Raw genomic sequence first — 23,301 nt, 5'->3', positions numbered from 1 at the left:
GGCCATCTGTGGTCGATGCGATTGGTGCCCAGGACATGACTGCTTGCGTATTACCATTTCAGTGCGGGATGGCTCAACTTTCAACTGCCAGCATCTCTATCTCTGCCTGAGGAGCTTCCTCTGGTCTCTAGAGTTTGTTCTGTTTGTATATTGGTCAGGGTGGAAGTGCTGAAGAATTAATTTCTTCAGGAATTTGTCTCAGTCAATGACTGATAGGAACTGGAGCATAAACTTTCAAGTTCTCTTAGGTAAGATTATCAGTTTCCCCAGTAGGAATTAGGTTCTAGTTAGCAATAGTGGCAACTTGCTGGATTAGTTGCCACTTACTGACTGCCTTCCCTTCCTGTCTACTTTCTTCACTTGCCCATTGGTGTTTCCTTAAATTCCTTTCTAAATAAGCTATTTGCATTTGAATCTTTGTCTCAGGATTAGCTTCTGGAGGAAACTCTAAAAAGATGCCAACCTTTCTTCACTTTTGGAAAATGTGCTTTAGTTGAAGATGACTGCATTTATGGGTCCAAGGATGGAGCACGTAACACATGTAAGACTGTCTGTGTATTCTATTCTCCATCCTCACCTGAACTCTGCCCTGTGATTGCTTTAAAGATAAGAACATGATCTTGTCAGAGCCAGTGGTTCCAGACATGAATCTGTACTCCAATGAATAAATATTTTGAAGTAGTACTGTGTTCTAGGTTCTTAAGAAATATTGGAATGAAAACAAAATGATGTATGTAGCACCTCTTCTGCAGTCTTGCTATCCAGAAGAGAGATAATGATTAAACAATTTCAAATAAAATATGTAATTAGAATTGTGATAAGTACCCTTTCCGAAAAGGAGTACATTGTTATTTTTAAATCAATGTGTCTTTCAACCTTTAGCAGTCCATTAAGACATTAAAAACTCAGAAGTTTTAGGTATGATAATTCATCTGGTTAATATATTATTACCATAATAATAGAAAAACGATCTAGTACCAACATAATTTTCCACCATAGTTCTCATTTCTGACTGTGTAGACTAAGAAATACAGATCACAAAATATAATAGTCACATGTAGTGGTAAAGTTGACTATCGGTTATATGAATATCCATCTGCTAAAAATTTCATTGTTAGGGCCAGGTGCAGTGGCTCACACCTGTAATCCCAGAACTTTGGGAGGCCAAGGTGGGCGGATCACGAGGTCAGGAGATCCAGACCATCGTATCTAACATGGTGAAACCCATCTCTACTAAAAACATAAAAAATTAGCCAGGCGTGGTGGTGGGCACCTGTAGTCCCAGCTGCTTGGGAGGCTGAGGCAGGAGAATGGCATGAACCCAGGAGGGAGAGCTTGCAGTGAGCCGCGACCAAGCCACTGTACTCCAGCCTGGGGACAGAGCGAGACTCTGTCTCAAAAAAAATTAAAATAAAATAAAAAAATAAAGAATTTCATTGTTAGCAGATGCTAAGCATTGGTTATACCTGTCAGGAAATATAGGAAATGATGATGCAAACAGTTTTACTGAATATATTTTTAATCAATAATGAATAATTGATTAGATACGTGAAAATTATGAAAACTGAAGAGAAAAAGGGACAATGTCATCCTGTAGACACTGCTTTAAAAAAGAAAATAAGCTGTACACATTGCCAGGTGACTATTCTAGGTTTAAGGGAGGCAGACTTTATCATTTCAGAGAAAAGGTCCCAAGACCAAAGACTCTAAAGGGGGAGATAATTCAGTCTGGTTGGGAAACACTCTCAAGAATAAAATTCTGACTTTATCTACAATGCAAGTGGTCCCAGTGAGCAATAAACAGAGGGAACAACTGAAGAGACCAGCGAAGTTGCCTAGGGGAGTAGCTCCAAAGAACTCGGATTTTAAAAGCACATCTAGAATAAGTGGAAGTTAAGACAGAGAACAAATATGAAAGAGTGGCACAAAACTGCCAGAGTAGAATCTAGGAGGTTAAAGCCCAGAATAACTTCAAATTGCTAAAAATATTAAGAATACCAAAACAGTTCTTTTTAAAAGTTGGTTTGGAATAAGCAAAACAAGAAACACGAATGTATGCATTCATATATCTTTTACGATGTATCAGGTAGCTTTTGCTAGGTGATGCTGCATAACAAATAATATGGTCCCCCCTCCCTTTTCCCATAACATTTTATGTTGGTTGTGGATTGACTGGGGTTCTATGCCACTCCGTATGTCTTGTCTTTCTTATCCCAGGGTCCGGGGTAAGGGAGCAGCTGCTATCCTAGTCTCCTTGCACAGCCAAAAAAAAAAAAAAAAAAAAAGAAAACATCAAACAAACAACATGCTGAATTATACTGGCATTCACCAAAAGCAGAGCTCGAGACAAATGCTTTCATGCAGGGAAATTATTTGATATCCGTATCAATCCGAAATTTGAAATAAGAAATTTGATAACTAATCTCTGCTCACATTTCCACACACTGTAATGGCTGCTAATGCCAAAATTCTTACAAATGCATACCACTTTTTCTTTTCAATACCTAAATGTTGCAGTTTCCTATGCTGATTAGTCAGTTTACTAACTGACCAACTTTTGTCTTGTGTCTTTGATTTTGTGCATCATTTTACAAAAGTCTATGTCAGAAATACTTCCCGCCATAAATAATGACATGAAAATGAAAAACAACCAGTATTAAAATGCTTTTAAAACAGAACTTGTTATATATAAAGAGCTGATTAAAAGGATACATGAAAAGGTAAATATTTACATTTTGATATTTTTTTGATTTTTAATATGTAAAATTACAGAGTTTCTTATTTGTTTTTGTTTGTTTGTTTGTTTGTTGAGATGGGATCTTGTTTTGTTGCCCAGGCTGGAGCGCAGTGGCATGATCTAGCTCACTGCAGCCTCAAACTCCTGGGCTCTAACCATCTTCCTGTCTTAGTCTACTGAGTACCTGGGACTTCCGGCATGTGTCCCCACACTCAGCCAATTAAAATCAATTTTTTTTTTTTTTTGTAGAGATGGGGTTTCCTGCATGTTGACCAGGCTGCTCTTGCAATCTGCCTGCCTTAGTCTCCCAAAGTGCTGGGATTATAGACATGAACCACCATGCCTGTCCCCTAAAATTACAGTTTTAACGTTGTTTAGATTCTTTCTTTCACCTTTAATCCTTATCATGTTGCCTCACAGCCTATGATACTATATTATCAGTGTGAGACCTGATGACACTCTTTGAGAAATTTCCTTTCGTGTTGCATTCTCATTCTCTCTCTCTCTCTCTCTCTCTCTCTCTCTCTCTCCCTGTTTTTCTCTCTCTCTCTCTCTGTCTAATGCCTTCTGAGTTCCTTCTAACTTCTCTGGAAACTGGCTACATGAATAGGCAACTATTTATTAGGAGCAAGTACATGCCACCAAGACCTGAACATTCCTAAATGCTTACTTATTGCTCAGGAGAAATGGGTAAATTCCAAAACCATGTTCTCAGCAGGCCAAGGCATTAGATTTGCTTAAAGTTCATTTCTATAGGTCTCTGAAGATGTTGTTTCACGCTGTCTTCTGTCCGGTATTTTGAAGAAAAAATCTAAGTCTCCTGGAAACCTAAACTTCATCGGAATATCTTAGTGTTAGTCACCTTTACTAAATATTACTTGGCTCCCAGAAAGGTGAACAGTCCACAAACTGAATTCCTTCAATTCTGGAATATTTTATTGATTGTATCTTTGTATATTTGTTCCATCACAGGTGTTCTGTTATTTTTTTTAAAAAAAATGCTTATATTTGATCTGCTTTTTGTATTCTACCATCTACTTTCTTTCTGATTGTTTATCTCTAGATTTTTTTTTTTTTTTGCATTTCAGATAAACATGGGTTCAGGTTTCTGCTATGTTTATTGTTTGTTACTACTTCTGATGTCCTTTGAAATCCTTACATTTTGACATTAGTTCTCTTGTCCTTTTAATGCATTTTCTTACCATCTCATATCCTATGTATTATTTTGTAGAGTCCATATATTTTTTAATTCCTTCAAAGTGAAAAATAGTTTCTGGTTACAATAATCTTCAATTTCAATGATGAATGATTAGAAATGACCCCAAATGAATGCTATTCTATATTTTTATTGAAATATAAAACTCATACTTTATATTTTAATAAAAAATATTAAAATCTGTCTTTTATATCTATTTTTAGCTTATTATGTTATTCTATTTACTTGGAATTTTTTTATTAGCCTCATACCCTCCTCTCCCCTTCCCTCCCCTCCACTCCCCTTCCCATCTTTCCTTTCCCATCTCACTCTTTAACCCAGGCTGAAGTGCAATGGTGCAATCATGACTCAATGCAGGCTCAACCTCTTAGGCTCAAGCAATCCTCCCACCTTAGACTCCCAAGTAACTGGGACTCCAGTTGTGCGCCACTATGCCCAGCTAATTTTTTCCAAACAAATTTTAATTTTTAGTAGAGATGGAGTCTCTCTATGTTGTCCAGGTTGGTCTCAAACTCTTGGGCTCTAGCTATCCACTTGTCTCAGCCACCTAAAGTGCAGGGATTATAGGTGTGAGCCATTGTGCCTTTTTTTGTTTTTGTTTTTTAAACTTTTCCTCTGTTCCTGTCATTGAATGCACATATATGCATGTATTATTATTATTTACTCAACAACTTAGTGAATCTTGTTTTTCCTCTGTCTTTAATTAACAGTGTGAACCTCCTCCTCCTCCTTTACTGCTCTTGTATTTTAACCTGGAAGTATATTTATTCATTCAGTAACCTGAAGAAATTTCAACAATTCTAGAATAACACAAAATTAAAGTTTGAGAAGTTTGTTTTAGTTTGATTATTTCTTTTTTTTTTTTTTTTTGAGGCGGAGTCTCGCTCTGTCGCCCGGACTGGAGTGCAGTGGCCGGATCTCAGCTCACTGCAAGCTCCGCCTCCCGGGTTTACGCCATTGGCATTCTCCTGCCTCAGCCTCCCGAGTAGCTGGGACTACAGGCGCCGGCCGCCTCGCCCGGCTAGTTTTTGTATTTTTAGTAGAGACGGGGTTTTACCGTGTTCGCCAGGATGGTCTCGATCTCCTGACCTCGTGATCCGCCCGTCTCAGCCTCCCAATAGAAAGCATATAGTAGAATATTGATTTTAAAATACATTTGACAATCTCTACTTTTTAATTTGAGTGGTTATGTCATTTACAATTAATGTAATTATTGACATATTGGTTTAAATTTATTTTCTTACCATTTGTTTCCAACTTCCCCCAATTGCTTTTATTCCTTATCCCTCCTTTCCTGCCTTCTTTTGGAGTAGCATATTTTATGATTCCATGTTTTATTTCTATTATTGGCTGGTTGTCTATGCCATTTGGACTTTGTAGGTGGTTTCTCTAGAGTTTAACTCATCACAGTCTGCATTCAAGTAGTATTACTGAATGTATACTGTAAAAATTTTATAGTTATATTATTCAATATCTGCCTCTCATCTTTTGTACTACTGTCCTACATTTTACTTCTTCAAATGTTAGAATCCTCAATATGCATTGTTACTATCATCCTTTAAACATCAAGTAACTTTAAAGAAATTAAAAATTAAGATAAATTCTATTTATCAACATATTTACCATTTCTAAGTTCTTTTCTGATATGATCATATTTCTGCTTAAAGAATTCCTTTTAACATGTCCTATAGAATAGTTCATTTGGCAATGAATCTATCAGCTTTTGTTTGCCTGGAAAAAAATCTCTTTATTTTTCCTTCATTGTTGAGAGATGTTTTCATTGAACCTAGAATTCTGGGTTGGCCTATTTTTTTCATTTGACACTTTATATTTAAGGTGCCATTCCATTGTCTTCTTTCCTGTACGTTTTCTATTAAGAAGTATGCAATAATTCTTATTTTTGTTATTTATGTAATATTCCTCTGGCTGCCTTTAGGATTTTCTCTTTATCACTGATTTTCATCACGTTGATCATAACATACATTAGTGTGAGTCTATCTATCTATCTATCTATCTATCTATCTATCTATCTATCATCCATGTACTTATTTTGCTTGGGGTTGGTTGAGAATCTTATATCTGTAGGCTTACGGTATTTGTAAAATTTGAAAAAAGCTTTAGCTATTTCCTGAAAGTTTGAGCCCCATCTCCTTCCTCTGCTTTTGAGAGATCCAATTATACACATGCTACACTCCTTGATATTATCACAAAACTCATTAATGCTTTATTTTTAGCTGTGTTTTTGTGCTTTTTGATTTTGATTTTTTCTATTTTTAAGAACAGGGTTTCGCTATGTTGCCCAGGCAGGTCTCAAACTCCTGAGCTCATGCTATCCTCACCTCTCTGCCTCCCTAAGAGCTGGGATTATAGGCACGAGCCACCACTGCCAGCTACTTTTTCTGTGCTTTTTAAAAAAGATAGTTTTATTTCTATGTCTTCCAATTCACTGACCTTTTCTTTTCTAGTACCTAACCTACTCTGAAATCCATTCAGTGTATTTTTCACTTCAGATATTGATTTTTTTCTATCTAGAGGTTGCATATACTTTCCATTTTTCTTCTCAGTATGTTTATGTTGGTTTTCATGCCTTTGAGCATATTTTTTCTCCCAGTCATATTTTTCTGCTCTTTGCATACCTAGTAATTTTGGTTTCTATGCTAAAAATGATAAAGTTTACATTGTCGTACACTGTATCTAAAGAGTGTTGGCTCTTGTTCTGGCATACAGATAAGTAACTCTTGATTAAATCTTTATCCCTTTGAAGTTTACTTTTGAGCTTTGTTATGGTAGGTTTAGAAGAGCTTTTTGTAGAGAGCTTATTTAGCTCTACTACTTAAATACAGTCTTTCTGAAAACTACAATTTGCCTTTTGTTTTGTTTTGTTTAGAGTTTGCATTTTGTATTTTAAGATTTTTCTGCTCTGGCTGTTTGGAACAAAACAATTCCTACATATGTTTGAACTCTGGAAATTGTTCATCCTCCTACTTTTTACTGTTTTTCATTGGTCTTTTCCCAGACTCAAGAAAGTTTTTCCCCCCAAAATTGAGAGGTCAACTAAACCCTCAAGGAGATTTTCCTGCAGTTCTCCCAAGTTTTTTTCTGTTTATTTCCTAATGCTTTACTACTCTTCCCTGTAAAATTTCAATGTCTTGAGCTCCCTGAACTCAGACTGCTATCTTCCCAACTTATTGCCCCTTCACTTTTCAGGCTTTATTTCAGTTTATTTCTGTTTTTACCCCCTGTGCTATAGGATGAAACCTGGCTCTAGGAAGTAAGCTGGGGCAATCATAAAGCTTGTCTAATTTGTTTTCCTTCTTTAAGGAATCTCAACCTTGTGCTGTGTATTGTTTTCTGGAAGCTATATACCTATATCTATCTATTTATCTATCTATATATTTTCTAGTTTTGTAGTTATTTGTGGGATGGAGAAAGTGGAAGTGTGTGTTTATTCTCTATGTTTGTTACAACTTCTGTTCAGCCGTAATACATGGAGTTTTTCTGTGTGTTCTAATAATATTCTTGATATATCATGTGGCTCTATCTAATCTTTTTCCTGAAATGTTTACCTTTGTTTTTATCATGGTAAACTCTTCCCGCTAGCAAGAAGTCCCTTCATTCCTAGATGGCACCTCTACTTTGGAGTGAACTGGTAAAAGGTGCTATTAGGGAAAATAAAAATCAAGCAAACATGAAGTTCATGGACATTTGTTTCATAGGACATATGTTTCATCTCATTGTTTTTTACAACACCTGTATATACCATCACTAGGCATACAACCAGGCACTGCATACACGTGGCCCACAAAGCTCTAGGTCCACAGCTGCAAAAGCTGCTTCCAGTATATTTATGTCCATCTTTCCTGCATATCTCCTTACCTCTAACATTTATCCTCTGATCTCTCACCTGGTCAGATGAATAGATTTCTTTTAGCCTAATATTAAACCTTTGAAATGATGTAGCTTTACAAGTGTCACAGTCCTTGTTTGTCCTAGGGCCATTTTGTGCCTCCACCCTTCCTTTTGCCAAGAAGACACATTTTAGTTAACATGAAGAATTTGCCAGAATCTCCTTTAGTAACTTGCATTTAAAGTACATTGCTCTCTTGTGGAACTGAGGTTGTGTCTGTTTCTAGTATAGTCCTACAAGTTGGTACAACAGTATGTTATGTGTCAAAATTTTATGTAGTCTTTGAAATTGGGTTTTCCCTCTTTACTAATATCAGAGCTAAAATTAATTCAAATTTTGTTTTTATTTCTGAGAAGTTTGCTAATTTTCTAGGAGAAGTCTTACAGAGTTACTTATGAAGATATTAAAATGACTTGCAAATGAGCTTACTAAACACCTACTCCTTAACTTCAATGGAAACTGAAAAATGTCAGAAAACTAAATAAGAGCAAAGGTTATTTTTGTTTAAAAAATTCCTGACAAAATGTTAGGTAAAGAGAAAAAGTACACTGACATTACTAAGAAAAGTTCTAGTAGAGTTGATCAAATATATTTTTATAGGTGATTAGACCAATGTAAGAATTCTTACAAGAAAGAATGGCTTAAAAATGTAATTCGCACTATCCCCATAAATTTTCTTTAAAAAGTTTATTAAATTAGAAAGCCAAACAAATATTAAAAGTGTAACACATCTAGATCAAATTTAGCAAGTCTTATGATATTCCCATGGGGAAAAAAAGAAAAATACAGATTTAAAATGACATGTAAAGACTCATAGTGGTTTGAATGACTGTACTCAAAATTTAATGATTAAATAGTAAATGTCAACATAGAGGAAGGGCCGGGCGCGGTGGCTCAAGCCTGTAATCCCAGCACTTTGGGAGGCCAAGACGGGCGGATCACGAGGTCAGGAGATCAAGACCATCCTGGCTAACACGGTGAAACCTCGTCTCTACTAAAAAATACAAAAAACTAGCCGGGCGCGTTGGTGGGCGCCTGTAGTCCCAGCTACTTGGGAGGCTGAGGCAGGAGAATGGCGTGAACCCAGCTTGCAGTGAGCTGAGATCCGGCCACTGCACTCCAGCCTGGGTGACAGAGCGAGACTCCGTCTCAAAAAAAAAAAAAAAAAAACATAGAGGAAGATAAAAAATGACATTATAGCGTTCTGCACAGGGCTTTGGTGTGTCAGTGAATTATATGAGAACATACGCAGCATATTTATTATATTTCTAGATTTTAAAATGTTGAATATAATGGTAAATATTTTTTTCATGTCAGAATCATGGTCTATAAAAATCTTGGGAACCTGGAACAGACTGCAAAATACAACCTTCAGCAATAGAAGTGCCAGATGTGACTACATAGCAACACACCTAATTAATGGTGTTTTAGGTGACTATTAGTTCAATATTAGATAATAGTGTGAATGTTCAAAAACTTACTGTAGTTATAGATACCACTGCTTTGATAGATGTATAGCATTAACAACACACAGTCTCTGAGTGTATGAGAACTGATAGTATTGCTTTGTTTTATGAAGACATGAAATGTTTTAGAGTCCTGTAGACGTTTGAAGGATTTGGCAATGAGGGATTTGGCCAATCAAGAACAGCACAGAATGAGCAAAGAGGTGGGCGGCTGGAAATCTTACAAGCAACAGCTAATTAAGTAAAGAAGAAGAAGAGAAAAACTGATCATTGAAAACCTGGCAAGGAGAAGACCCATATATCTTCAAATTCTTAAAGAGCTATTATATAGATGGGTAATCTATGTAGATGAAGTTAACAGAACTAATAATATCAAAGAGAAGTTAGACACCAAGTCTTAGGGAAAAGCTTATAAGCTTATAAACTGAGAGCTTAAAAGTTTACAAACTGAGATTCTCAGTGAGAGTGAATCCTGGTTCTTTCTTGTTTATTCTTGTAACCTCCTGAGCACTGGGGAATGGTAAGCTTCTGAAGTTTCTCACTCCTATAGGTAGTTCAGGAATTTTAACGTTGTATCAGATGAACTACGAGATTCCTTCAACTAAGATATACTTTTACTGAATCTAAACTGAAAACATTACTTCCTGCAAGACATCTCCTCACGTGGCCTTTACATACTGCTCTTGTACTTAATACGATCCACACAAGAGTGTGACTCTTGAAATCTCGTACACATTTTCTTCTACCTATATTTGGCTCATTTTTCAAATCCAAACTCTAAATCTTCTTCCTTTATAAAGCATTCCTTTGCTACCTGAGCCCCTACTGAATTCTCTTAGTCTGCCCCTCTTCTTGGGTGTAGCACTCCACCACTAATGACTTTCATTAGCCATGCCTCTTTTCTACGATATTTAGCTCCACAGCAATTATTACCATCCAACATACTATAGATTTTAGATATGTATTTTGCTTATTACACATCCACACTAGAATTATTTATTTATTCTAATTTTTGTGGGTGTATAGTGGGTGTATATATTTATGGGGTACATAAGATATTTTGATACAGGCATGCAATGTGAAATAGGCACATTGTGGAGAATGGGTTAACCATCCTTTTATTCTTTCTGTCCGTGAAATCAATTGTTTTGATTTTTAAAACCCACAAATAAGTGAGAACATGCAATGTTTGTCTTTCTTTGTCTGGCTTATTTACTTCACATAATGATCTCAGTTCCATCCATGTTGTTGCAAATGAATGGATCTCATTATTTTTTATGGCTGAGTAATACCCCATTGTGTATAGATACCACATTTTCTTTATCCATTTATTTATCTGTTGATGGACACTCAGGTTGCTTCCAAATCTTAGCTATTGTGAACAGTGCTCCAACAAACATAGGAGTGCAGAAAGCTGTTCAATATACTGATTTCCTTTCTTTGGGGTAGGTACCCAATAGTATGATTGTTGGATCATAGGGTAGTTCAATTTTTAGTTTTTGAGGAACCTCCAAACTGTTCTCCATAGTGGTTGTGCTAATTTACATTTCCACCAACAGCCTACAAGAGTTCATTTTTCTCCACATCTTTGTCAGCATTTGTTATTGACTGTCTTTTGGATATAAGCCATTTTAACTAGAATGAGATGATATCACATTGTAGTTTTCATTTGCATTTCTCCGACGGTCAGTGATGTTGAGCATATTTTCTAATGCTTCTTTGGCATTTGTATGCCTTCCTTTGAGAAATGTCTATTCAAATCTTTTGACCATTTATTTATCAGATTATTCTGTTTTTTTCCTATAGAGTTGTTCAAATTCTTTATATATTCTGGTTATTAATCCTATGTCAGATGGACAGTTTGTCAGTATTTTCTCCCATTCTGTGGGTTATCTATTTATTTTGTTGACAGTATCCTTTGCTGTGCAGAAGCTTTTTAATTCAATGTGATCCCATTTGTTTATTTTTACTTTGATTGCCTGTCCTTGTGGGGTTATTGCTCAAGAAATCTTTGCAAAGACCAAAGTCCTGTAGATTTTCCCCAATGTTTTCTTGTAGTAGTTTTATAGTCTGAGGTCTTATATTTCAGTCTTTAATCCATTTTTTTTTTTTGTATATGGCAAGAGACAGGAGTCTAGTTTCATTCTTCTGCATATGAATATCCAGTTTTTCTGGCACCATTTATTGAAGAGACTGTCTTCCTAGTGTATGTTCTTGGCACCTTTGTCAAAAATGAGTCCACTGTAAGTGTGTAGATTTGTTTCTGGGTTCTGTATTCTGTTTCATTGGTCTATGTGTCTCTTTTTATGCCAGCACCATGCTGTCATGGTTATAATAGCTCTGTAGTGTAATTTGAACTAAAGTAAAGTAATGTGATTCCTCTAGTTTTGTTCTTTTTGCTTATTAGTTTTGGGTCTTTTGTGGTTCCATATGCATTTTAAGATTGTTTTTTCCATATCTGTGAAGAATGTCATTGGTATTTTGATACTGATTTCATTAAATCTGTAGATTGCTTTTGGTAGTATGGACATTTTAACAATATTGATTCTTCTAATCCAGAAACATGGAATATTTTTTCATTTTTTGGTGTCTTATTTCTTTCATCAGTGTTTTATAGTTTTCATTGTAGAAATCTTTCACTTCTTTGGTTAAGTTAATTCCCAGGTATTTTGTTTTTTTGGTGTGGCTATCGTAAATGGGATTACTTTTTAAATTTCCTTTTTACTTTGTTCACTGTTGCATATAGAAATGCTACTGATTTTTGTATGTTGATTTTGTATCCTGCAACTTTACTGAATTTGTTAATCAGTTCTAACAGTTTTCTTGTGGATTCTTTAAGTTTTTCTAAATATAAGATCATATCATCCACAAACAAGGAAAATTTGGCTTCTTCTTTCCAATTTGGATGCCTTTTATTTCTTTCTTTTGTCTGACTGCTCTAGCTAAGACTTCCAGTGCTATGTTGAATAACACTGATGACAGTGAGCATCCTTGTCATGTTCCAGATCTTAGAGGGAAGGCTTTCAGTTTTTCCTCATTCAGTATTATACTAGTTGTGGGTCTGACATATATTAATTTTATTATGTTGAGGTACATTCCTTCTATATACAATTTTTTGAGGGTTTTTGTTCTGAAGGGATGTTGAATTTTATCAAATGCCTTTCAGCATCAATTGAAATGATCTTATGGTTTTTATCCTTTATTCTGCTGATACAGTGTATCACGTTGATTTGTATGTGTTGAACCTTCTTGCATCCCAGGGATATATCCCACTTGGTCCTGATGAATGATCTTTCAAATGCATTGTTTAATTCAGTTTGCTTATATTTTGTTGAGGATTTTTACATCAATATTTATCAGAAATATTGGCCTGTAGTTTTCTTTTTTTGAGTGTCTTTGTCTGGTTTTGATATCAGGGTAGTCCTAGCCTTGTAGAAAGAGTGTGGAAATACTCCCTCTTCTTTTATTTTCTGGAGTAGTTTGAGTAGGATTGGTATTAGTTCTTTAAATATTTGGTAGAATTCAGGAGTAAAGCCATTAGGCCCTGAGCTTTTCTTTACTGGGAGATTTTTTATTATTATGGGTTCAGTCTCATTACTTATTATTGGTCTTTCAGGTTTTGGATTTCTTCCTGGTTCAATCTTGGTAGGTTGTATGATATGTGTCTAGGAATGTGTCCATTTCTTCTAGATTTTCCAATTTATTGGCATATAGTTGCTCATGGTAGCCACGAATGAGCCTTTGACTTTCTAGAGAATCAGTTTGTAATGTCTTCTTTTTCATTTGTGATTTTATTTATTTGGATCTTCTCTCTTTTTTTCTTAGCCTGGGTAAAAGTTTGTCAATTTTGTTTAACTTTTCAAAAAACCAACTTTTCATTTCATTGACCTTTTGTATATTTTATTTCAATTTCATTTATTTCTGCACTGATCATTATATTTTTCTTTTTTTTTCCTTTCTCTCTCTCTTTTTTTTTTTTTTTTTTTTTTTTAGAAGTCTCACTCTGTCACCAGGCTGGAGTGCAGTGGTACAATCTCGGCTCACTACAAACTATGCCTCCCAGGTTCAAGCGATTCTCCTGCTTCAGCCTCCCGAGTAGCTGTGACTATAGGCACACGCCACCATGCCCAGTTAATTTTTGTATTTTTAGTAGAGACGGGATTTCACCATGTTGGCCAGGATGACCTGGATCTCTTGTCCTCATGATCTGCCCACTTCGGCCTCCCAAAGTGCTGGGATTACAGGCGAATCACCACGCCCAGCCATATTTATTTTCTTCTGCTAATTTTGAGTTTGCTCTTGCTTTTCTTGTTCTTTAAGATGCATGACTAGACTGTTCATTTGAAGCTTTCCCTCTTTTTTGATGTTGGTGCTTATCATTATAAACTTCCCTGTTAGTACTGCTTTCCTGTATTCCATAAATTTTGAAATCTTTTGTTTTTATTATCATTTATTTCTAGAAAATTTTCAATTTCCTTCTTAATTTCTTCATTGATATACTGGTTATTCAAGAACATATTAATTTCTGCATATTTGTATAGTTTCCATAACTATACAAATAGTTTTATTCCATTGTGGTCACAGAAGATACTTGATAATATTTCAATTTTTTGAATGTTTCAAAACTTGTTTTGTGATCTAACATATGGTCTATCATTGAGAATGATTCATGTGCTGAGGAAAATAATGTGCATTTTGTAGCTCTTGGATGAAATGTTCTATAAATATTTATTAGATCCATTTGTTTTATAGTGCATATTAAATCTGATTTTTTGTTGTTGTTGATTTTCTGTCTGGAAGAGCTGTCCAATGCTAAAGTAGGGTGTTGAAGTCTCCAGTTATTATTGTATTGGGGCCTATCTCTCTCTACAACTCTAATAATATTTCTTTTATTTATCTGGGTGCTCCAGTGTTGGGTGCATGTATATTTAAAATTGTTACATCCTCCTGCTGAATTGACCACTTTATCATTATATGGTGACATTGTTCGTGTCTTACCATTTTTGTCTTGCAATCTATTCTGTCCACTATAAATATAAATTCCTGCTTTTGTATGGTTTCCATTGCATGGCATATCTTTTTCCATCCCTTTATTTTCAGCCTATATGTGTCTTTATAGGTGAAGTGCATTTCCTGTAGGCAACAGATCAATGAGTCTTGTTTATTCATCCATTCAGCCAGACTACGTCTTTTGATTAGATAGTTTAGTCCATTTACATTCAATGTTATTATTGATAAGTAAGGACTGACTCCTGCCATTTTGTTATTTGTTTTCTGGTCTTCTCTTCCTTCCTTCTTTCCTTCCTGTCTTCCTCCAGTGAAGGTGGAAGGTGGAAAGCATATCATCATATCATCTCTCATGATTTAGTTTCTTGATTTTATTTTTTTGAAATTCATTGTATATTTTTTGATTTGAGGTTACCATGAGTCTTGAAAGTACTACCTTATAACCCAATATTGTAACCTGTTAACAACACAATGCTATTTGCATAATCAAACCAATAAGCAAAAAGAAAACTAATAAAAACTTTTTGCCTTAAATTTGTCCCCCTGCTTTTAATATTGTTGTTGTTTCTATTTATATTTTATTGTACTATGTCTTGAAAAATTGTTGTAGTTATTATTTTTGATTGGTTCATTGTTTAGTTTTTCTACTTAGGATCTAAGAGTTGTTTACACATTACAGTTACAGTGTTATGATATTCTGTGTTTTCCTGTGTATCTACTGTTACCAGTGAGTTTTGTACCTTTAGGTGACTATTATTGCTCATTAATGTCCTTTTTTTTTCTGCTTGAAATAGTCCTTTTAGAATTTCTTATATGACAGATCTGGTATTGATAAAATCCCTCAGCTTTTCTTTGTATGAGAAAGCATTTATTCTTCATATTTGAAGACTATACAGATATGCTTTTCTATGGTTAACGTTTTCCCCCCTTTATTCCCCTTCAGCAATATAAATATGTCATGCCACTCTCTCCCAGCCTATAAAGTTTCCACTGAAAAGTCTACTGCCAGACCTATTGGTGCTCCATTGTATGTTATTTGTTTGCTTTCTTTTACTGATTTTAGGACCTTTGGGAGTTTGATTATTAAATTATTTGAGGTAGTCTTCTTGGGTTAAATCTGTTCAGTGTTCTATAATCCTGTTGTACTTGGACGTAGATATCTTTCTCTAAGTTTGGGAAGTTATCTGTTGTTATTGCTTTGAATAAACTTTCTATTTCTATCTCTTTCTTTACATCCTCTTTAAGGTCAGTAGCTCTTAAATTTGCCCTTTTGAGGCTGTTTCCTAGATCTTGTAGACATGCTTTATTGTTTTGCTTCTTTTGTCTCCTCTGTGTATTTTCTGTGTGTGTGTGTGTGTGTGTATTTTCAAATAGCCTGTCTTCAAGCTCACTAATTCTTTCTTCTGCTTGATTCATTCTATTAAAAGACTCTGAGGCATTTTTCAGAATGCCAATTGAATTTATCAGCTCCAAAATTTCTGCTTGATTCTTTTAAACTATTTCAATCTATTGATTTTATCTGATAGAATTATGAATTCCTTCTTTGTGTTATTTTGAATTTAAGCTTCCTCAACACAGCTATTTTGAATTCTCAGTCTGAAAGTCCACACATCTCTGTTTCTTCAGGATTAGCACTTGTTGCCTTATTTATTTTCTTTGGTGAGGTCATGTTTTCCTGGATAGTGTTGATGCTTGTAGATGTCCTTCACTGTCTGTTCATTGAAGAGTTAGGTGTTTATTGAAGTCTTCACTGTCTGGGCTTATTTGTAGCCATCCTTCATGGGAAGGCTTTCCAGATATTTGAAAGGACTTGGGTGTTTTGATTTAAGCTCTATCTGCTGTAGAGCATACCTGAAGCCCAATAATGTGGTGCTTGCAAACTCCTAGATGTAAATGCCTTGATGGTCTTGGACAAGATCCAAGAGAATTCTCTGGATTACTAGGCAGACACTCTTGTTCTCTTCCCTTACTTTCTTCCAGATATACAGAGTCTCTTTCTCTGTCTCTGTTGTGAGCCACCTAAATTTGGGGTGGATTGACACAAGTTCCCTGCAGCTACCACCACTGTAACTGGGCTGGGTCAGACCTGAAGCCAGCACAGCACTCAGTCTCGCCCAAGGCCTTCTGTAACCACTTCCTGGATAGTGCCAGTGTTTTCTCAAGGCCCCAACTCTCTACCATCAGCAGGTGGCAAATCCAGCTAGGCCTGTGTTCTTCCCTTCAGAGTAGTGATGTCTCCCAGGTCCCATGTGGGTCCAGAAGTACCATCCAGGGGTCAGGAACTAGAGTAAAAAAACCAAAAAAGTTTACCCAGTATTCTACTATATTTTGGCTGAATTCACACACAAACTACAAGATACAGTCCTTCTCACTCTTTTTCCCCTTTCCAAGGGCAGCAGAGTCTCACCCTGTAGCTTCCATGACCCCAGGCCACAAGAAGTACATCTAGACTACCATGGATGTTCCCTTAAGGCCCAGGGTCTCTTAAGTCAGCTTCCAGTGAAAGCTGCCTAGCCTGGTACTTACCTTTCAGGAAGGTGGGCTCCCTTCTGGCCAAGGGCAGGTCCAAAAATGCCATCCAAGAGTCACATCCTGGAATCAGGGACCCTCAAGAGCTGGCTTAGTTCTCTGTATTAGTTCATTTTCATACTGCTGATAAAGACATACCTGAGACTGGGCAATTTACAAAAGAAAGAAGTTTATTGGAATTGCAGTTACATGTGGTTGGGGAGGTCTCACAATCCATGGTGCATGGTAAAAGGCATTATCTCACATGGAGGCAGACAAGAGAAAAGGGCTTATGCAGGGAACTCCTCTTTTTAAAACCATCAGATCTCATAAGACGTATTCACTATCACAAGAATAGCACAGGAAAGACTTGCCCCTGTGATTCCATAACCTTCCACCAGGTCCCTCCCACAACATGTGGGAATTTAAGATGAGATTTGGGTGACGACACAGCCAAACCATATCTTTCTGCACCTGGCCCCTCCCAAATCTCACGTCCTCACATTTCAGAACCAATCATGCCTTCCCAACAGTCCCCCAAAGTCTTAACTCATTTCAGCATTAACTCAAAAGTCCACAGCTCAAAGTCTCACCTGAGACAAGGCAAGTCCCTTTCACCTATGAGCCTGTAAAATCAAAAGTAAGTTAGTTACTTCTTAGATATAGTGGGGCTACAGGCATTGGGTAAATACAGCCCTTCCAAAAGGGAGAAATTGGCCCAAACAAAGGGGTTACATGCCCCATGCAAGTTCAAAATCCAGCAGGGCAGTCAGATCTTAAAGTTCCAAAATGATCTCCTTTGACTCCATGTCTCACATCCAGGTTATGCTGATGCAAGAGATGGGCTCCCATGGCCTTGGGCAGCTCTGCCCCTATGGTTTTGCAGGTTAAAGCCTCCCTCCTGGCTGCTTTCATGGGCTGGTGTTGAGTGTCTGAGGCTTTTCCAGGTGCACAGTGCAAACTGTAGGTGCATCTACCATTGTGGAGTCTGGAGGATGATGGCCCTCTTCTCACAGCTCCACTAGGCGGTGCCCCAGTAGGGACTCTCTGTGGGGGCTCCGACCACATATTTCCCTTCTGCACTGCCCTAGCAGAGGTTCCCTATGAGGCCCCCATCCCTTCAGCAAATTTCTGCCTGGGCATCCAGATGTTTCCATAAATCTTCTGAAATCTAGGTGGAGGTTCTGAAACCTCAATTCTTGACTTCCGTGCATCTTCAGGCTCAACACCACATGGAAGCTGCTGAGGCTTGGGGCTTCCACCCTCTAAAGCAACAGCCAGAGCTGTACTTTGGCCCGTTTTATTTACGGCTGTAGCTGCTAAGATGTAGGGCACCAAGTTTCTAGGCTGCACACAGCAGAGGGATCCTGGGCTGGGCCTGTGAAAACCATTTTTTTCCTCCAAAACCTCCAGCCCTGTGATGGGAGGGGCTGCCACAAAGGTCTCTGACATGCCCTGGAGACATTTTCCCCATCGTCTTGGTGATTAACATTCAGCTCTTCATTACTTATGCAAATTTCTGCAGCCAGCTTGAATTTCTCCTCAGAAAATGGATTTTCTTTTCTATTGCACTGCCAGGCTGCAAATTTTCCAAACTTTTGTGCTCTGTTTCCCTTTTAAAACCGAATGCCTTTAATAGCACCCAAGTCACCTCTTGAAATCTTTGCTGCTTAAAAATTTACTCCCCCTTGGGGAAAGAGGATCTGGGATCCAGTTGGTGCAGCTTACGGCTTGTCCCTGTCTGTACAGTTGTTAAATTGTTCTTTTATTTTTAAAAAGTTATCCTTTAAATAGATGATACAGGCATGTAGCTTAAAAGGAAACCTCAAAAGGCACAAAGGATTTATCTCATTTTAAGTGAAAAAATACTGTATCAACATCAAGTAATTCAACATTGCTTTGTTTGAAAAAAAAAAAAAATTTACTCCACCAGATACCCTAAGTCATCTGTCTCAAGTTTAAAGTTCCACAAAACTCTAGGGCAGGGGCAAAATGCTACCAGTATCTTTGCTAAAATGTAACAAGAGTCACCTTTACTCCAGTTCTTTACAAGTTCTTCATCTCCATCTGAAACCACTTCAGCCTGGATTTCATTGTCCACAACACTATCTACATTTTGGTCAAAGCCATTCAGCAAGTCTCTAGAAGTTCCAATCTTTCCCACATTTTCCTGCCTTCTTCTGAGCCCTCCAAACTGTTCCTAACCTGCCTGTTACCCAGTTCCAAAGTCACTTTCACATTTTCAGGTATCTTTTCAGCAGCACCCCACTCTACTGGTACAATTGACTATATTAGAAAACAGTAACTCTGTTTTCACACTGCTGATCAAGACATACCTGATGCTGGACAATTTACAAAACAAAGAGATTTATAGGACTTACAGTTCCACATGACTGGGAAGGCCTCACAATCATGGTGGAAAGTGAAAGGCATGTCTCACACAGCAGCAGACAAGAGAAAAGAACTTGTGTAGGGAAACTTCCCTTTTTAAAACCATCATATCACAAGAACAGCATGGGAAATACTTGCCCCCATGATTCAATTACCTCCCACTGTGTCCCTCCAAAAACATGTGAATTCAAGATGAGATTTGGGTGGAGTCATAGCCAAACCATATCAGTGCTTCTACCCCACTGTGGCCGTGCTGGTAGCTAAAGTGCAAGACAAAGTCCTGTTTACTTTTCCCTCTGCTTTTCTCAAGAAGGAATAGTTTTGTCCTGTAGCCACTATAGCTGGTAATGTGCTGAGTCTCACCTGTAGCCAGCAAGTCTCAGAGACTCACCTAAGGCCCTTTATGTAGTACTCTGGTATTGCTGCTGGTTATTCAGGGACCAAGGGATCTTCAGTTAGCAGGTGATAAATGCTGCCAGGACTGGGTCCTTTCCTTCAAGGCAATGTGTTCCCTTCTAGCCCAGGGTATGTCTAAAAATGCTGTCTTGGAGGTAGGTCCTGGAAGGGGGAAACCTTAGAATTATGACCAGCGCTCTATCCCACTTTGGCTGAGCTGGTATTCTAGATGCAACACAAAGTAATCCCTACTCTTCCCTCCCCTCTTCCCAAGCAGAAGGAAGGGGTGTCTTTTGGAGCTGTGCAGGCTGGGGTTAGTGGAAGGGTAATGCCAGCCCTCCTTTGGCTGGCCTAACTGGTGTCTCAGTAGGTCGTATGCCCCCAAGTCCACCATTTCTGGGTCTGGTTCAGCACTAGGGCTTGCCTAAGAGTTGCTTTTCTTATGGCCTACACTGCCTTTCAAGTTTACTTGGAGACACAGAATGCTGTAGCCTTCAGTGGCAGGGCTTGCGGACACTCAAGTTCTCACCTGTGGGATCAGTGATTGCCCTCTGACTAGGACTGGTTTAAATTATCCCTCCACAGGCTTGCATCAGCTGAGTTTGATCCGATTTTCCTTTCTGCTATAACAGGACAGCACTGAGTTCACTGCCTCAAAATTGCTGTGTTCTCCCTCCCTAATGCCCAGAGATACTCTGCTTATTATGCCTCTGCTGGGAGTGGGCAGGGGTTTGACAGGGCTGGTAGGTGCCATTGGTGATTCAGGACTGTTTTTTCTATCTCTTCAGAGTCTTTTCCAGTGCTATGAAGTTAAAACCAGGTACTATCAATGCTCACCGGATTTCTGGTTCCCATGAAGGTGTTTTTCTGTGTAGATAGTTGTTAACTTGGTGTTCTTGTGGGATGGATGACTGGTGGAGGTTTCTCTTCCACCATGTTGCTCCACCTCCCTCCATATTAGGATTTAAGTCATGCAAAAGCAGGTACATTAGTTTCCTGGGTGGCTTAAAAGAAGAGAAAATTGATTTCTCAGAGTTCTGCAGGACAGAAATCCAGAATCAAGGTGTGGTACGGTTGGTTTTCTCTGGAGGCTCTGAGGAACAATTGGTTCCATGACTCTGCCATAGCTTCTGGGAGCTGCTGACAGTCTTTGGCATTCTTTGGTTTGGGGTTTCATAAATGTAATCTCTGCCTTTGTCCTCACATTGATTGCTTTCTTCTATCTGTGTCTATGTATCTTCTCTTCTGTCTCTTAAAAGGACATTCTTAAGAAAGTCATAAATAATTGGATTTAGGGCTCACCCTAATCCAGGATGATCTCATCTTGAAGTCCTTACCTTATTTACATCTTCAAAGACCCTTATTACAAATGGGTTACACACTTATTCAGGGTGGACTTACCTTTCACAGGTTCCAATTCAACTCACTACTGAAGGTAGAATTTTCCTGTTGTGTTCACTGCTGCATCCCAAGCACCTGGACCACAGCCTAGAATGTAGTAAATTCTCAGTAAATGTGTGTTAAATAGAGGCACTGATGGCCTAAAACATGCCAGACACTGAACTAAGCACTGAGAGCATTGCAATTTAACTATTCCCTAAGTATAATCGATTTTTTCTTCTCAACTCACATGTAAGTTCTTTGAGAGTAAAAATTCTGTCATGGTGTTTGTATATTTTGGATTTCTTTTTCTTTTTCTTTTCCTTTTTGAGACAGAGTCTCACTCTGTCACCCAGGCCAGAGTGCAGTGGCGTGATCTCGGCTTACTGCAAACTCTGCCTAACAGGTCCATGCCATTCTCCTGCCTCAGCCTCCCGAGTGACTGGGACTATGGGTGCCCACCACCACGCCTGGCTAATTTTGTTTTTGTATTTTTAGTAGAGATGGAGTTTCACTGTGTTAGCCAGGATGGTCTCGATCTCCTGACCTTGTGATCCACCGCCTCAGCCTCCCAAAGTGCTGGGATTACAGGCATGAGCCCCCACGCCCGGTCATATTTTGGATTTCTTAAATCAATTTTGTGTATGTAGCTGGTGATACACAAATAATAGATATATGAATGGGTAAGGGATTATATGGGATCACTGTTGATTTGGTTTATCTTGCCTTGCAAGCATCCTGTTCATCCTTCCTTCCCTGCTTGGTTTCGTCTTTTTGGAAGATTCACTCTTGCCAAAAGAGGATGGCATTTTTATGTCCCAGAAAACTATTTTTTATTCAAGAGCATATTACAAAATCTTATATATAAATGTTATTATCAAGGGTTGGTGATGAAAGTTGTCACTAAGATAATCATATTGTACTAACTTTAACTGTATTATATTCATGCTTTCTGCTATTTATATGCCAAAGACTTGTAATAATTTGGATGAGCAAAATCAAAAATTAGAAAAAAAGAAGATAGATCAGAGCCTTTTACAAATGATTTATTCCTTTTCCCCCATAAATGTTTGATTAAAATGCCAAAGACCTTAATTTGTCTATTTTAATTCACATCAAAAAAGCATTTCCCAAATTGCCTATTTCCTGTGTGAGCTCCATAAATCAGGAAAAGTATTCAGGTCTTCCACTGTGAATGTTATATAGAACTGATAGAACAACCTCTCTTTTGTTATGTGGTACTCAATGCACTCACCATTTAGTTACTTAATTAAACAATAAATTTAGAGTCAAGGAATATGTTTAGAACGACGATTCACTCACATATTTTCAGAACAAAATTTAACATCCCACATTCTCCTGAACAAAATCTCACTGGTGAAAAAGAGGTAGGAAATGGTTTATCGAATTTGATGTCTGCTGTCTTATGTTCATTTATTTGCTTTCTAAGTTATTTTATGCCTGGAATATGCAATTAAAAGATTTTTTTGAGCTTTATATACATTATAATTATAAAACATATATAAAAATATACATTATAGTCCCTCTCTCTACACTAGTAGCAACCACTCCCACTCACTTACTTAAACTAGAACATCATATACTACATTTTCAGATGAAAACTTAGGTCCAGGAGAGTTAACTCTTTTGCTAGTGACTAAACACACACACACACACTCTGACACACGTTAAGTTACTGATTTAATAGCAGAAAAATTGCATCTTTATACAGAAGTGAAATTATGTAAAAATGTCTATCCAATTCTACAATGGCAACTATCATATATGAAATGGCTCTATCATATACTAAACACTCGGTATTCCAAAACAAAATAACTAAGGAGTTTACTCAATTGAAAAAGATCTGTGAGAAAAAAAAGAACCTATTATGGACTGACTGATTGGTTACCCGGGTCACAGGCCTGAGTTTTAGGAAAGCCTTATAGCTTCAAGAATGGTGTCCAGCTGCTTTCTTAGGTATGGGTGTCATTATTTTTAGCAAAAGAAACCTTTTCACCCTTGGTCACGTCAAAGTACAAAGAATTCCATAAATCAGTGCCAGGCTTGTTTTTAGTCCTAAATATCTAACCATATATATATTTAGGTCATGTAAATTTTATTGCCTTGTGTTCAGAGTAAGAATTTAGAACATTCGACTGGACTTTTAAAATGCAAAAAAACAAAAACAAAAACAAAAATAAACAAAAAACACTCTTTTTTGCTTTTCGCTATGTCCCAAAATTTCTTTTAGTTTGAGCAATGATATTAGACTAGTCAGCTTAATTTTTATTGC

At 37.3% G+C, this 23,301-nt stretch overlaps 1 long non-coding RNA gene across 1 annotated transcript in view; it reads right to left on the bottom strand.

Moving 5' to 3' along the window:
* The window catches only part of LOC117095391, a 73,608-nt gene that overhangs the window by 14,886 nt on the left and 35,421 nt on the right, over positions 1-23,301 (bottom strand). The window contains exon 3 of the long non-coding RNA XR_004441952.1: positions 21,030-21,116. This is a non-coding gene — a long non-coding RNA (uncharacterized LOC117095391). The remainder of the gene's footprint in view (positions 1-21,029; positions 21,117-23,301) is intronic.

Source organism: Trachypithecus francoisi, unplaced genomic scaffold (assembly GCF_009764315.1).
Source record: "Trachypithecus francoisi isolate TF-2019V2 unplaced genomic scaffold, Tfra_2.0 Lachesis_group13, whole genome shotgun sequence".
Taxonomy (NCBI): Eukaryota; Metazoa; Chordata; class Mammalia; order Primates; family Cercopithecidae; genus Trachypithecus; species Trachypithecus francoisi.
This window is presented reverse-complemented; position numbering and strand designations above follow the sequence as displayed.